The sequence below is a fragment of the Apus apus genome, chromosome 4 (genome assembly GCF_020740795.1).
Source record: "Apus apus isolate bApuApu2 chromosome 4, bApuApu2.pri.cur, whole genome shotgun sequence".
Classification (NCBI taxonomy): domain Eukaryota; kingdom Metazoa; phylum Chordata; class Aves; order Apodiformes; family Apodidae; genus Apus; species Apus apus.
Window position 1 is genome coordinate 29,286,942 of NC_067285.1, and position 15,294 is coordinate 29,302,235.

The 15,294-nt window shown below is 40.8% G+C and overlaps 1 long non-coding RNA gene across 1 annotated transcript in view; it reads right to left on the minus strand.

Moving 5' to 3' along the window:
* Positions 1-8,250: 8,250 nt before the first annotated feature.
* Positions 8,251-15,294, minus strand: part of LOC127383860 (uncharacterized) — a 142,721-nt gene continuing 135,677 nt past the window's right edge. The window contains exon 5 of the long non-coding RNA XR_007889320.1: positions 8,251-8,469. This is a non-coding gene — a long non-coding RNA (uncharacterized LOC127383860). The remainder of the gene's footprint in view (positions 8,470-15,294) is intronic.

Here is a 15,294-nt window from a genome sequence, read left to right on the forward strand (position 1 = left end):
TTTTTTTGTTTTATTTGGTTTTGTTTTGTTTTTTAACAGAATAATATTTTCCTCAGTCTTTTTAGATTTTGCATTAGTTGTGAGCATGGTCCGTAGGAGAAATGGAAATAAGTTTGCATTGCCTATTTTATCCAGACCATCCAAACTTGATAACATCAGGATAAAGAAACACAGTTTAGCAGAATCATTTGCGTTATAATTTAAAATAGAAATCCATAGTGGTCAAATAGAATTGAAGCAATTTTAGAGTATCAAGAAATTAGATACCTGATTTTTTTACTATTAATACATCTATCAGACTTTCAAATATTCAGATTAAGCTCCAGTGCTAACTGATAGCTCCATGCTGGAAGAATAATTTATTCCAGCTGCTCAACCTTGGACCTTAGCAGTCTTTGACAGAAATAGGAAAAGCTTTCTGTTCAAAGGCAGGACTGTGAAGGCAGGCAGTGTAGGTCAAGCACAGAGGGACCCATCCTGTGTAGACCTGCTGGTAAGCTGGGACAAAGGTTTGAACATGAAGCTCAGTGACAGATCGTCTGGATTCTCGGGGATTAAGACTAAGGCACAGGTGGGAGATGGGTTTATGGTTTAGGCAGCAAATAGCTAAGGTAACTGCCAAGGTAAGCAAGCAGGCTTGATGCCAGGGCTCAGAGAGAAGAGTTACACACAGCACTCACCCAGGCTGAAGCAGTGTCACTATGTTACGACAGCATGTGGTGTCAGATCTGGATCTGGTGCACAGGACTGCCACACCAGACCTGCCAGCACAGCTGCGCTGCAAACAGCTGCATTTGCTTGTTACACTTGGAACTGCTAGTCAACAACCAAAGGTCCCAAAAGACAAATGACATCACTGTAATAATGTCCATCCGGTAGGAGATTCCCTGAGCAACTCTCTTTGCTGCAGCTGAGAGGCTAGAAGAATGGATTTCATGAGCATTTGTTGGACATATTAATCTCACTCTTCCAGGGTAGTGATATGTTTAGAGAAATTCAGAATATTATATTTACATACTGAAAGGGCTTTTTGCTACAAAGCAGTCATGGTAGTATGAACTAAGCATTCGATCTTTTTTCAGGTAATTGAAGCTGAAAGTCAAATATTTAAGATATAGAATATTTTGGTTTTAGTTGTGCAATCCAATTAGATGTTTCCACTATCGTAATACATTGGCGAACAAAACCACATATGAGGAAAGGTACAGAAATCAGAATGAGTAACTGCCTGTGTTCACTGAGCCGATTCCTGCCAGAAGTGCTGCAGTGCTGTAATGGTATTATTTGTCATTTTGGGGAAGGTAAGGCCTGAGAGCAGATGCTTAAACCTCATCCTGTGTTGGTATCTGCCTGCTGGAGGACATCGGGGTAGGGGGAGCAAGCCTTTTATTCCTGAAGGGTCCAAGAAATTGTATGAGTTAATGGCTGGGTCTACTGCCTTTGGTGCCTCTGGGACATTTTCTGTTGATCTGAGTGAGCTGGAGTCAGGCCCTGCATGACTTACTGATTGGTGCCACTACTACCCAAAAATGAATTCTTGTGCTACTTCTTCCCTGTCACTGTAAGTGCAAAGGGTCAGTTCATTTCTAACCTAATTGCCCTACTTCACATCCTGCTCTCAACCATCTCTGGAAGCCCTCCTTCCCTCAGCTTGCTGCTATGTGCACATAAGCTAATGATTAACAACATCAAAAAATTACAGCCTCCATGTATCACATTGCTGATGCCATTATATGAGTCTAATCACCAATACACATTTTACTGAACACATGAAAATATCGAGTTATTGAGGTTCTGTTGTAGCTTTGGCTATGGGTGATTTAATGTAGAAAGAACTCAGGTTAGGGAAAGCTCTGAATATGTAATTTCTTAGGGGGAACAAAAAAGGTTTTTTCTCGCCTCCTCTCCCTGCCTCTCAGTCATCAAGAGAGAAAGAAATGATGAAAATGACATGAGCTGCTGTAAAGCCTAAAACTAAGACATCTTTTATATTTGTAAAGGGAGATTAGTTTGTTCTGTGGCTATTTTTCTTTTCATTTTAAAAAATCTTTATAAACAAGATGGCATTTAAAGTAGGCATTCATTGTGCCAAAATAAAAAAAAAAATAAAAAATTGCAAATGATTTCTGGGGAAGTGGATAATGTGGAGAGACAAGACGGAGAGAGAGATAGGAAACTAGGGACACTTACAGGAAAATGCATCTGAGTGGGCTGGGTTTAGCAGTTTAAGACAGGGAAGCAGGTAGTCAAATCTCTTCACATTTATGCCTAGAAATGAAGGAAGGTCCTTTCTCTTAAAAGGAATTAACTATGAGCCATCCTTGAAGCTAGTATTAGGTAGGCAGGACTGAGAAGGCTGCTGGCAGGAAGCTACATGTGGAAGTGTTAATTGTCCTGAGGAAAGGTCCTGAGTTTAAAAAAAAAAAAAAAAAAAAAAAAAAAAAAAAGACAACTGATTTTATTTTTTTTTTTTCCCCTAGACTCTCTCTATAAAATTAGTCCTGCTCCTTGCAAAGAGTTTTGGCAGTGTTCTCTGTTCTCAGACAGAGACTGTACACACTGCACAAATACAAAAATAAAAGCCACCGAGATCATGCTTTGAAGTTCACTAGGATTAGCCACACGAGCAAATTTCAAGAAGATAAGGTAATCAAAATGCAGGCAAGCAACTAGATCTGCATATCAAGTATGTAAATACAGAGTGCTGGTTGCATATTAAGCTAGTGCCATCACCTTGTGCTTCCGGAGCCGCTGGGTGAGATGACTGTGCAAGGAGCTCCGAGGAGGCGCCTCCCGAGGGGCACGTTGCTTTCCTGCACTTGTCACCATGGATACGGTACTGTCAATGTACTTCCTGCTTGATGGTGATTAGCAAGAGGGCTGGGGCAGCAGGGAAAGCCCAGCCAGGTGTGGAGGGCATTGGAAAGGGCTGTGGCAGCCATGTGGGGTGAGCAGAGCACCCTCCCATGCACACAAACCTGGGGGTGCTGCAGGCTGGCCAGGGTGGATATGAGATGCCCGAGCACCAGGGTGTGGGGAGGCTTGAAGGGCAGCTGCACACACCGTGCTTGAGTCATGACCCTGCTCTTAGTCTCTCACTTCCCAAATCATTACATTCCCTTTAGAAAAAGAAAGAACAGCAGCCTGGGGAATTTTGTTATTATTGTAGTGGGATTTTACTTCAGTAGAGTCTATTCTAATTTTGGAAACTAATGCCACTGGACAAACATTATTTTATCTCTAGTTATGCTTATTAATAAGCCTTGTTCCTTCTCTCTTTGAGGACTAGGATTTTCAAAATTTTGTGTGGCTGCATTGGTTGGACTCTCCCTTTCTGCTCTTCCTCAGTGCCAGCAACCACATAACTGGGAAAAGTTCTAGCCATCCAGGCATGCATCCAGCTGTCTTGCTGTTCCATCACTGCCACCATAGTTGGTAAGTTTCTAAGGTCAGTTGCCTTACTCATAAAATTTTAGCATAGAGCTGCTAGTCTGTGCCCTTCTCCTGTCCCTGATAGTCTGTCTGTGCACACTAGTAATGGCCCAATGTTGATAAAACTCCGTAAGAAAGGCCTAGAAGACACTTGGGGGAGGGGGAAGGTAGAAGAAAAAAGCCAGTTGCCCATGCTGTTTTGTGAACAGCATCAATGTCCATGAGACCCAACAGCAACCAAGCCACGCACACCAGGCTTCTTGGCTTTCTAAAAATCCACTGTCCAGCTTAACCCAGAGAATAACTGGGTGCTTCCAAGGTGGCTTTATCTATCTTCACCCCTCAAGGAAGATCATTGGCTTTTAGTGAGACATATGAGCACAAGGCTGAGATAATTTGACAGCTTATGTGACATGGCACATATGAAATAAAATAAATGCCACTCTGTCTTCTTGCCCTTCCTGTCCAAGGCTGTGTACCTCTAATCCTTCCCATTATAAGAGTCTCTCAAAGATGAGGTACCCATTCGTTGCTTTGTGTCCTAGGTGGGGTTTTTTTGTTTGTTTATTGAAGTTATTTTTAAGAACTTGATATTGTGGGAGGGAAAGAAAGCAATAAGAAAAGGGTGGGAAGAATGATCACCTCTAAGGAAAGTAGCTTACTATTTCAAGAGCCAGGCAAAATCATTTTGGATGAACATCAAACATACAACTGAGCCAAAATGTTTTATTTTTATCTTTTTTCCCTCTCTAAAATAGTATGTTTGACAAAGCTGTCCCTTTAAATCTACTCTTAACTTTCTCACTTCACCAAGTTTGAATTTGCTCTATTTCTCAGCCCTGTGTGGTTGTGTGGGTGTCAGAAATATGCAGGTGATGTAATTTCTCATTCCCTAAACTCAGGGTTTGACACCAACATTCCACACCTCTCCTCCCACCTCTTCAGTTTAAACTTTGTTCTCCCTGGCCTTTTGGGTCAACACACTTTAAAAATGTGTTACCTTCATCATTTGAAGTCTTCTCTAAGAGAGGGAAGCTTTGTGACTCCTTTCCATTTTTACATCCCAGTTGACATGGATATGAAAAATATGTCCAGTATGGTTTTCCTTTAGTAATCCTATCCAGTGATTTTTCTCTTTGGCACACTAAATGAAGAGATGATACAGTATCAGGGGTGTTGAGCAGTCTGGCCATTAGTATACTTTGAATTATGAAGAATTGTTACCTTCATTTATAATTTTTTTTTAATAAACAAAACATATGCCTTACAAATTATCTCCTCTGCATAAAATTTTGTGTTGAAATATCAATTTATTTATATAGCTATATTAAATAAATCATGGCAAGAAGCCCTTGCGTAAGGTATTTTTGTCCTACCTTTAATCTACTCAGCAATGATTCCAGGGTAAACAGTAAAAGTTTTACCTTTTTTCATCCAGTGGGATATATCATTACTAGAGGAAATGGAAATTTAGAAGAGAAATGGCTGAGAGACATATAAAAGAAAAAGGCAAGAACTCATTTGCATGAAGAGAGAGAAAAGGTCTCAATAGCCTGACTTCTCTCTTCTTCAAAGAATCTTCCTGCTCCTAATATCCCACAGAGCTTTTCTGGAAAAGGACAAATCCCTAAGACCAGCAGTGTAAGTGGGACTGCACCACAGACAAGTTCCTGGGAACTGAACTGAGAACCAAAAATCAACCTGTGAGGCAAAATTCTTCCTCTGCCTTATCTTCACTCAAGTGAATGCATATGTATGATGTGTTCAGCTCTCATTTCTTGTCCCCACCTTCATCTGACTCATAAATGTAGACACAAACAAAGGCACTTACCCATTTCAATGAAGCTGTGACTGCTGTACTAGTTGGGAGGTAAAAGGTAACATCTAAACCACTGGAGCAACTCAGGACCATAAGCCAGCCCTTTTGAAAGTTGGACTTTCAGGCTTCTGAAATGATTATTCTAAGCCACAGGCTGTAATCTTGTAGCTTAGCTAGTATCTCCTTCATTATTATTACATTACAGATAGTTGTCTGTGATTACTTACTGAGTCAATTAATGAGATAAAATAAAAATGTGAGTGAGAGCATATTGGACAATCCAAAGGTTGAAAGGCTATAATTGAAACACATCTGGTCATAATTAAGGTTAACTGTACAATTTCACCTGGCCAAACATCATTACTTGCAACTAAATGTATCTCAGCATGACTGACTGGCACACACTGTAACAGCCATCGCAAGCAAGGCATAAGATTGGGGAGGAAAAAAAAGCAAAAATAAGTATTGCTGCCAATTAACTTCACACAGAGTTTAAGAGCCGTTTTTTTTTAAAGGTATTTCCCATCCTAGAGCAAGGTTTTCTTTTACTTTCTTCTGGACTGTCTCTTCTGTCAGGTTGAATGCAGGTGTAATATACATAGTTACAGTGATTAAGGTTTTATCCTTTACTGCAATCATCTGATGCTATGAATAGAAAGAGTTCCTGAAAAGAGGAAGGAAAATGTGGTCTTGGCCTGTGCATGCCACGAATCAGTAGAAGCGACTGATGGTACAGGAGCTGGTGATTTGCTAGTGCTAAGCTAATGTTGAAGCTGATTAGGTTTTTGTCAAGAAGCAGTACCTATGTGTCCTGCTTTTAAGGCAAGTGTCCCCCCAAAAGAAAAGTCTCTGAAATGTGATTTGAGTAATGTTTATAACCACTACTACTTGCACCATCTTATCTGTCCTTCTGCTAAACTATAACTCCAGTACATGTTACAGTTGTGCAGCCATATGTTTGTGGGTGACAGGGACAAAGACACTTGAAGCCTCACTCCAGAATTCATCAGGAGATGGAGAGAGGAAATTTACTGGAAATTGCTTTTCACTACATTTTTCCTTTCCAGGAAAAGCTGACCTCCCACAGACACTGTATTTCACCATGAGCTCTGCAAGGATGCCAGTTTTACTGAAAATTCAATCTCTTCTCTACAACAGAAGCCCAGCTAAGTGGCCACCCATAGCAGCACTCAACTAACCCAATGCAATCAGTGTGATTCCATCATTGCCAAATGAACTTTAGCTCCTAATTTTGAAAAAAATTAGACAGAAATTAAACTCACTGTAAGGGCAGATGAGCAGATTCAGTTGTCATAATGAGAAAAAAAAAAAAAAGGAATAATTGTAACTTTAAGTTGTCCTGAGAAACAGCTGGGCCTATGCTGTTTTTTTCTTAAGTATTATTTAGACTCCTGCAATTTTATTTACAGCACATCTCAGCATAAGGTGCCATATGGCAGTAGATGAATGGGTGCAAATAAGAGCACATATGAGACAACTGTCTCTCTGGCTACCCCTTTCCCAGTCACCTCAGGAACAATCCAAGTTGAGGCTTTAGCCTGGAGACAACTGAAGCTTGTTGTAGACTCTTCCTGGATCAACTCAGGTGTTTGGATGGCCATTTGGTACATGAATAAATTAATGAACATTAAGACTATTCCAAGCCTGTGTCTTTCAGGAGGATGTATCACCAGGATGCTTTGTGAAACTTAATTACTACAGAGGTGATGGTGCACATCTAACTGCACTTAGTTCCCTATTGACGCATAAGCCACACAGCCAGCATGTCCCTGTCTGGAGCTGCCCTCAGGAAAGCCAGCTGAGTGTGGGGAGAGGCTGGGACACTCTGTCCCCATCCCTCCCTGCAGGAGCACCTGGACCCCGACTTCCAGCACTGGCCTTTGCTTTTGTTTCATTCCCCAGTCTTATGCTTCTTGCTCACCAGCCATGCCCCTCCCCTTAGCTGGGGACTGTGCAGAAGGCACAGCCACCTTTTTTTCTTTCCCTGTTCCTCAAAGCCTCCCAGGTGCATTGCCCAGGTGTGCATCTGACAGACTCTACACATCAGTCTGAGGAAGATGATGTCTGTGGTCTCCTTTGCTGCCACAACTTGAAAGCATCGTTTAATAATGTTGAAGCTTTGCTGAGTCTATTATACACACACAATATTTCATCATTTTCAAGGAAGTAAGAAAATAAAATGGAGATAAATCAATATCCAATGGATATTGATTCTTCTTCTCACCTTTAGAATGAATACTGCCTCCTCAGTAACCAGCTATGGAGGGGAAGCCATTGTTGTCTCAAGCAAACAAGGCTCAATAAATCTTAATCTAGCTGAGAGGTAACTGTGAGAGGAGCCTAGAGATACTACAGTTTACCATCCCCACAACCAAACATGGTAGTGCTTGGGCTATACTTGTAATGTAAAATTGTTTACATGTGGCACTAAATTTTCATTTTAATAGTAAAACTGTTTTCATACTCTTCCATTTGTTCTACTTAATCAGGGGAAAGCCACATTTCTTTCATTGAACACCTGACACCAACCTATTGCAGCACCTAACTTACATCATTCTTATCAAGGCTGACCCTGAGCACAAGAGCTTCCAGTAGATTTCCTCTATAAGGCTGGACCAGAGTTCCATATGGTCTGGTACAGCTGCATAGCACCAAGTACAGAACAAGCATATGGGTACTTCCTCTTAATAGCCCCTCCCCTCCATGTTCAGGTCAGGGGACTGCCTGAGTCAGCTTGTGCATGCAGAAACCCACAAAGGATCTCCCTTCTGTTCATCCTAACCCCTGCAAGCTTCTTGAAACTGCTGAGAGCAGACACAAATAATTTCAGAACGTAACTTGGAATTAAATGCAAACCAAAGCAAGAAAGCAAGGGCAACAGAAAGTATATTTGACATTTGAAGTTAGGTGGCTCTCTTTATACTCTGCAAAAAAAGGCAGGTGAAAGGCAGAAGGATTTGTCTCTGTGCTTACCTAACTCCTGTAGGGAACTCTTCTGTCTCAGCTGGGTAAGGTGATCCCTGCTGTCAGTTGTAGCTGCAGATCCATGGCTTCAGCCAGCACAGCCCTGGCAGCCCAGCAAGCCCCTGCGTTGTCGTGCTGGGAGAGGACGCCTCGGGGGCTGCAGAGCTGTGGTTGCTGCAGCCCTTCAGAGGGCACCAGGACCAGCAGTTCTCTGATGCTGGTGATGTGTGACCCTGCAAAGCAGCAACACAGCATAGCAGCACATCAACTACATAGGAATTGAAATAACAAGCCCACTTCCAAGGGTCAGCTCAGCCCTGATGCCCCAAGTCCTCAGCCGCCTTTAGGTGTGGTCCTGCTGAAAACCTGCTTCAGAGCTGCTGAAGACCTAGGCCTGTCTCAGGAGTTTGAGGCTCTGCAATCTGACAGCAACTAGGTGCTTAAAGCTGCTGAAATGTGTAACTCCAGGCTTGGGCCCTTAGTCTAAGTTCATGCTAGAAATACGGCCTATGAATATTTTACAACCCTTTTAAAATATATTCATTTTGTACAAATAGCTTTTGTATTTGCCTCCCATGAATATTTATGCAGCTGGCTTTTGCTGTGCAAAAGCTGCATAGAAAGGTATTTCAAATCACTCTCTGAGCTACTCACACTGGCAGCACCTTCACACACTCACCATCATGGAGCAGAAATGGCACAAGGGGCCTTCTGGGATCAGCTGCTGCTTGCTGTAGAGCTGGGAACCTCATCAGGTAGCACCAGTCTCTCCTCAAATGCACATTAACCCAGATCTTAACACTTCTAGGTCCCCAAGCAGATGGCATCTGAGGCTCCTTTCTGGCTAGTGCATCAGCCGATACAATGGCAAAGAAATGGAATTCTAAACAAGTGCAATGGAACGTACCTTGGGTTTTGTGATTGGGTGTGTTAGAAGGTGCCTAAAACATGCTCTTACTTGAAGCTTTCTTTTGTACCTGACAATTGCAAGGTGAGAACATTTAAATTATGTATCAGATTGACATAGGGATAAAGCTGTGTCCAGTAATCCACAGCAATCTTTTTCCTGCTCCTACTCCATCTTTCTTATTCCAGTAACATAATTCCTAGTGAGCAACTATGGAATGACCTGTGTGTGGAAGAAAGTACCTTTCATCCAAATAATTCTTGATCCACATACACACAGAGGGTGATGAAGTCTCTGTACTTCTGCATACATCTTATGTTTTACCTGTATATATATGGTGTTTGCATATTTTACAAATACCTAAGATTAATAATGTTCTCTATGTGTTTATATTTCTATTTTAAACGTATGTATTTTAGACATATAGTTCAACACCTATAGTCTAGAAAAAGGTATTGACTCATATAATTTAAAATTACATAGAGAACACATCATTATATCTAATACACCTAGGGATTTTATTCTTATCCACCTAAACTTACTTTCTTCTATTTCCATACAAGTCTTTGTTTCCTGTGACTCTCTGTAGCCAAAGAAAAAATTGTATTTAACATATTAAGTCTGTGTTTGACTATATTTTTAGGTTTTTCTATATATACACCTACATATAATATTGTATATTATTTATGTATGTACTGAATTGAGCATATTATACATAATGTATATGTACATACTATAATGTAATACAGAGTATTGTATGATACATAATGTATATATTTGATATGTTGTTACATGGCATGACATTATATTCTAATGCATTATACATCACATAACTTTTAATAAAGAACATACAATATGTAACGTGACATGTAACACAACAGGTAATATGTAATATAGTCTGTATAATGTGTGATATAAAATGCATAGTCAGTGTAAGCTTTACAATTCCTGTTGCCTACCATAATTAAATCACACATTGTTTTTTAAAGTCTCATTAGAGAATAACTCTCTGAGCACAAGTATGCCATTAAGTACTTTGTCTACCAGGAACTTGTTCTGTCCGATTTATCTCATCCATGGTAAACAGGTCCTGTCATTTCACATTCTCTCCCTATGAAAGTTCTTCTATGACAGCAACCATTTTATCTCCATTCCTTGAAGACCTGTTTCTGCCATTCATACACCTGAGAAGTAGCCAGCAGAGCACCCTATTCAGGATGGAGTTATGATTTATGAAATGGCATTCTGCTACTTTTTCTATTAATCCATATTCCCTTTTAGCTGTGATAGTGTTCTGGTCTCCATCTGACTGCTTTTGTGCATTGAACAAGTTGTTTATGTCTACAGGTCCCTTTCCTTGGTGATCACAATTGATTTAGACTCCAAACAGGACAGAGCTGCTTGTCTCCTGACTGGTGGTGCTTAGTACAAAGCACAGAGTTTCAGTCTGCGTAACTGGGGATGGATTTGAATTATTTATTTTCTAATCTGCATATTTCATGGGTTTTGTGGGATTTACTGTTTTCTAACTTGATCAAGTAACAGTACCTTTAATAAGAGTCCTGTGGGTTCCCCATCAGGGAATTGATTTAGACTCCAAACAGGACAGAGCTGCTTGTCTCCTGACTGGTGGTGCTTAGTACAAAGCACAGAGTTTCAGTCTGCGTAACTGGGGATGGATTTGAATTATTTATTTTCTAATCTGCATATTTCATGGGTTTTGTGGGATTTACTGTTTTCTAACTTGATCAAGTAACAGTACCTTTAATAAGAGTCCTGTGGGTTCCCCATCAGGGTTTACATGTATGACATGTTGTTCCATGCTACAACACCAGGTTGCTCCTCCCACTACAAAGCGGTGCCGAGAGCGCTAAGGTGGGATGGACCAAGAGGCCTGGAGACACCCAGGACTTCTGAGAGGATGGCACACAGAAGCCAAGGAAGCAATGGCAATAGCTCCACGGCTGTATTTGCTAACCAAAACAACACATAACAAATACTTCTTAATACTGCAGTAACTTTGTCACGTACCGTATTGCTTCAAGAGACAAACCTCAGGGTTCCCACCCTCTCCTGCAGTGGATGCCAGAAAACACCTCTTTGTGTCCAACAATGCCAGGGACAGGGTTTACCCAGTCAACTTCTGCTCATAAACTGATGGACTGGCAGAGTGTTTTCATAAAAGAAAGCTGCTTATGTTAAATTGTCCACCTCAGTTTCACACCACCTCGCTTTGGCTGCTTGATTTGAAAGTGGCATCCCTCTGTATTGTGGGGGATATTTCTCTGCAAATAGGGGGTTCGTGTATCTCAGTCTAGAGGCAGTGAAAAGAAACTGGAGTAATGGGAGGAAAAAAAAAAAAAAAGGAAAAAAAATTCCATCAAGCAAGAACCATTATAGACTCATTTACATACCATAGTGATGCATGGCAGGAAGGCTGCATGTGGTTTGAATCTAAAAGCTCTTCAAGAAGTAGCAGATACACATGTAGGGCCTTGATTCTGACACTGATTTTAGCTTCCATGGTTTTTATGCAGAGCAAATGTTTTGCCATTCAGTACTGAACAGAAGTCAAGCTACATTTCCACATCAGGGCAAGTATCCTGAATGACCCACTCCTTCCTTACACAGAGCAACCCCAGGTTTAGATCACCTATCAGGGGACAACAGCAGGTAGAAATAAACTGCCATTTTCTGCACTTAGGGCTTGTAGATTTTTTGTTGTTGTTCATTTTTGAGAGGTTTTTTTTTTTTTTTGTGGGATGATTGCTTTTTTTTGTTGCTTTTCTTTTTGCGGAGCACACATTACTGTCAGTTGGAATGCTAATGGACATCAACATAAACATCTCCAGGGCTGCTCAGTGAAACTATCTAAGGCTGATTGTCTTGAAATTAGCTTGACTCATATCTGAAAATTGCCAGTGATTAGTTGATTATGGTTTGAATTGAACTGAGATTGATACAAAAAGCTAGAAAAAGTCATCCTCAGATATACTCTAGTAAATGATGCCCTGGATGCCTCAGTTGCTGCCAGGTCTTGCATTAGGGATGAAGGTCTATTACCACATCACAGTGATGGCAGTCATTTTAAAGTATATATTCTGCCTGGGAGAAACTGCCTCCCAGGAAGAATTCTCTTTCTATTTTTTAACCTACTCACTAGGTGGAAAAAAAAAAAAAAAAAAAAAAAGAGATGTCGCAAACAGCAGAACAGATTAAAATATCCTCCCTATGTGAGAAACTTGTTTCTCCTCTGTAAATAAAATCATTATAATTACTGAGTGGTTTGACCCCAGTGTCTTGGTAGGAATCGCCCCTACAATACTGATAGTATGTGACATTTAAAATAATTATTAAATCAAAGGCCCAGTACTAACACTCTCTGCTAGATGTCAGGTCTATTTAAAAATATATATATATAAAAAAAATAAAAAACCCACCAACACTATTTTGTCATAATTATGAAGTTTTGTGAACATTTCTGGTTTGATTAAGTCCCGTGGATTTAAGGGCTTTGATACAAACAACAGAAAACCCTACGAATTTCCCAGTCCCAAACTACCCAGACATAACATTTGTCACATATGTGTCTGTATTTCTTAAGTGTTTAAATAAATACAGTTCAGCTTCACAAAAATAAGTCAGTCAAGTCCCTCATTTCAAAACTGGACACTGCTGAGTGGTCTCTGTATGGCTGACACTCTGCTCTACTCTTTTTTTTTTTTTTCTTTTTCACCCCATAGAAAAGTTCCCTACAGTCTTTAAATTTGAAAATCTATTTGAGCTCCTGCCCTTCCTGCATTGCCAATATACTGCACAGGGATATTTAAATGGTATCTTCAAGTCAGGAGTCATATTTTATTCACATAAAAGTGGGCAACAGGATACTGCCATGCCATTTCTCACAGTTACTAAATTCAGAACACGCACAATCTGTACTCTTTTTTTGTGTGTGTGTATTTGTCTTCCCATGACAAAAAGTATTGTTACTTGGCATCTCTGGTGATGTATAAAGATGCAAATGAGAGTCCTGCACTGGAACCACTCATTCATGGAAGCGTTCAGTTCCAGGCTGGATGGGGCCCTGACCAACCTGATCTAGTGGGAGGTGTCCCTGCCTATGCAGAGGGGGTTGGAACTAGATGATCTTTAAGATCCCTTCCAAACCATTCTATGATTCTATGATCTGGGAAGGAAGGTTTGGGGTAAGGATTTGGGAAACAACAAAGACACTTTCGGACACATTAGTTTTAGAAGAAATTATGGGCCAAAGAGATGAACACTAATTGACAGGACCAGCTGACACTCACAGACCCACAGGACACCTCAGATGGAAGGGACCCTAGGAGGCTGCCCTGCTCCAAACCATGCTCTTTGCAGCAATGATGACAGACCAGGTTGTTCAGTGGTTCTCACCCATCACAGGAACACACATGGAGTGTCTGCACACCTGACTGCCATGTACAATACAGAGTGTAACACTGTCCTGGAAACAGAAACTGGAAAATGACAGGCTTCATATCAAGCTGGATTTTACAGGAGACTACAGGGGAGGTTTCAAGGACCAGTGCAGACATACATTGCCATAAATGACTGGAATAATGGCTTAACAAGGAGGGGATGACATCTGCTCATGATATGATCTGTGGCTCTTAAAGGAAAGGGGCATATGTTAAGAACCACAGAAAGAATCACTGAGACTTAATGATTTTTAATGACTAAAAGAAAACTATTTTTAAGACATAAAAAAGTAGCAGAGGAATTTCAGTGACAGAAATTAAGATGGGAGACCTTTGCCATGCCCCTGCAGCTTTTCTTATGAAACAATTGATTCTGTACCATCTCTCACCACCAAGAATGCTGGACCTACAAGCTAGCATTAAGGCAACATCAGCACAGTGCTAAAGATCAACAGGAGAAAGGAAATCTGGTATTAGGGATCTTAGGCCAGGTACAGAGCACAAAGAAAAGCACCACAAGGCATTTATGAATCTCTGCTTTGCCTACATCAAGATTACTGCTTGTAGTGCTGCTTTTCTCTCTCTTCTCCACCTCATAAAAGGGTGTAGAGAAGGTGATACCAAGGATGATTGGCTATCAACCAGCTTGTCCTGGAGGACAAAGTAAACAAGACCACTCCGAAGTGTAATGTGGCTAAGTAAGGCTTTGTAGAGGATGACAAAATCTGGGTAACAGGTAACAGTGTGTGCCAGGAATAGTCATAGTTACCTCTAATATATGATTATGAGCAATTGAAGGAAATAAGCAAATGGCTGTTAGTTTCAAAACAAAGGGAAGTGTTTCTTCTCTTGGTAGGAATTTATACTGAGAAAAAGCATTACTTTAGGATGTTCAAAGTCCATGCAAAAAAAACAAAAGCGGAAGACATGCAGCTGGAATTTAAACACTTGCCTCTAAAAAACCCCACAACCCTAACATTTGTTCTGCTCATCAACAACTAAGCAAAAGGCTTGCAACAAAGATGAATCTGACATTCCCAGACCTTTCTGTTCAGCACCATGATGGAAATACACTGCTATTTTATTACTTCTTCTTTTTAAATTAAGGTTCTTGAGTACAGGACAGGCTCTGTGCCTTAGGACTCTGAAATGGTCTATACATAGAAACTACAATTAGAATAACAGATGCAGACAATTCACACCTAGCTCCAAAAACATCAAAGAAAGAATGCAATACTAATTTGACTCGCTTCCCCTGGTAAATTTCCTTCATTGTCTTATTAATTAGTAGAAAAGCAAAAGCTACAGACTGAGAAACTTCAGGTAATCTGGGAAATATATTAATTTTTATGACAACTCAAATGATCTACTATTTTTCTCCCTGAATGAAGTCTGACTCCTTTTTTCACCAAGAAGGGAGATTGTGTCATGCTTCCTCTCAAGGGCCTGGGGACAGTCTGCTGTGGGTCCCCAAGAGCTCCACTTCCTGCACCTGGTGTGTCTATGGAAACTCCGTAAAAACAGCTCTGGGGCATTTCTCCATGTGCCCATGGTACCAGCAGCTAGGCCACTCATCCTGGACTCATGCATGGAGTGGGAAGAGCTATAACCCTTAGAATGCATTAAATACCCCATTTTCTGGGTGTTTGTGTGCATGGGGTGCTCATGTGTCAGGGCAGGAGGACCACCTC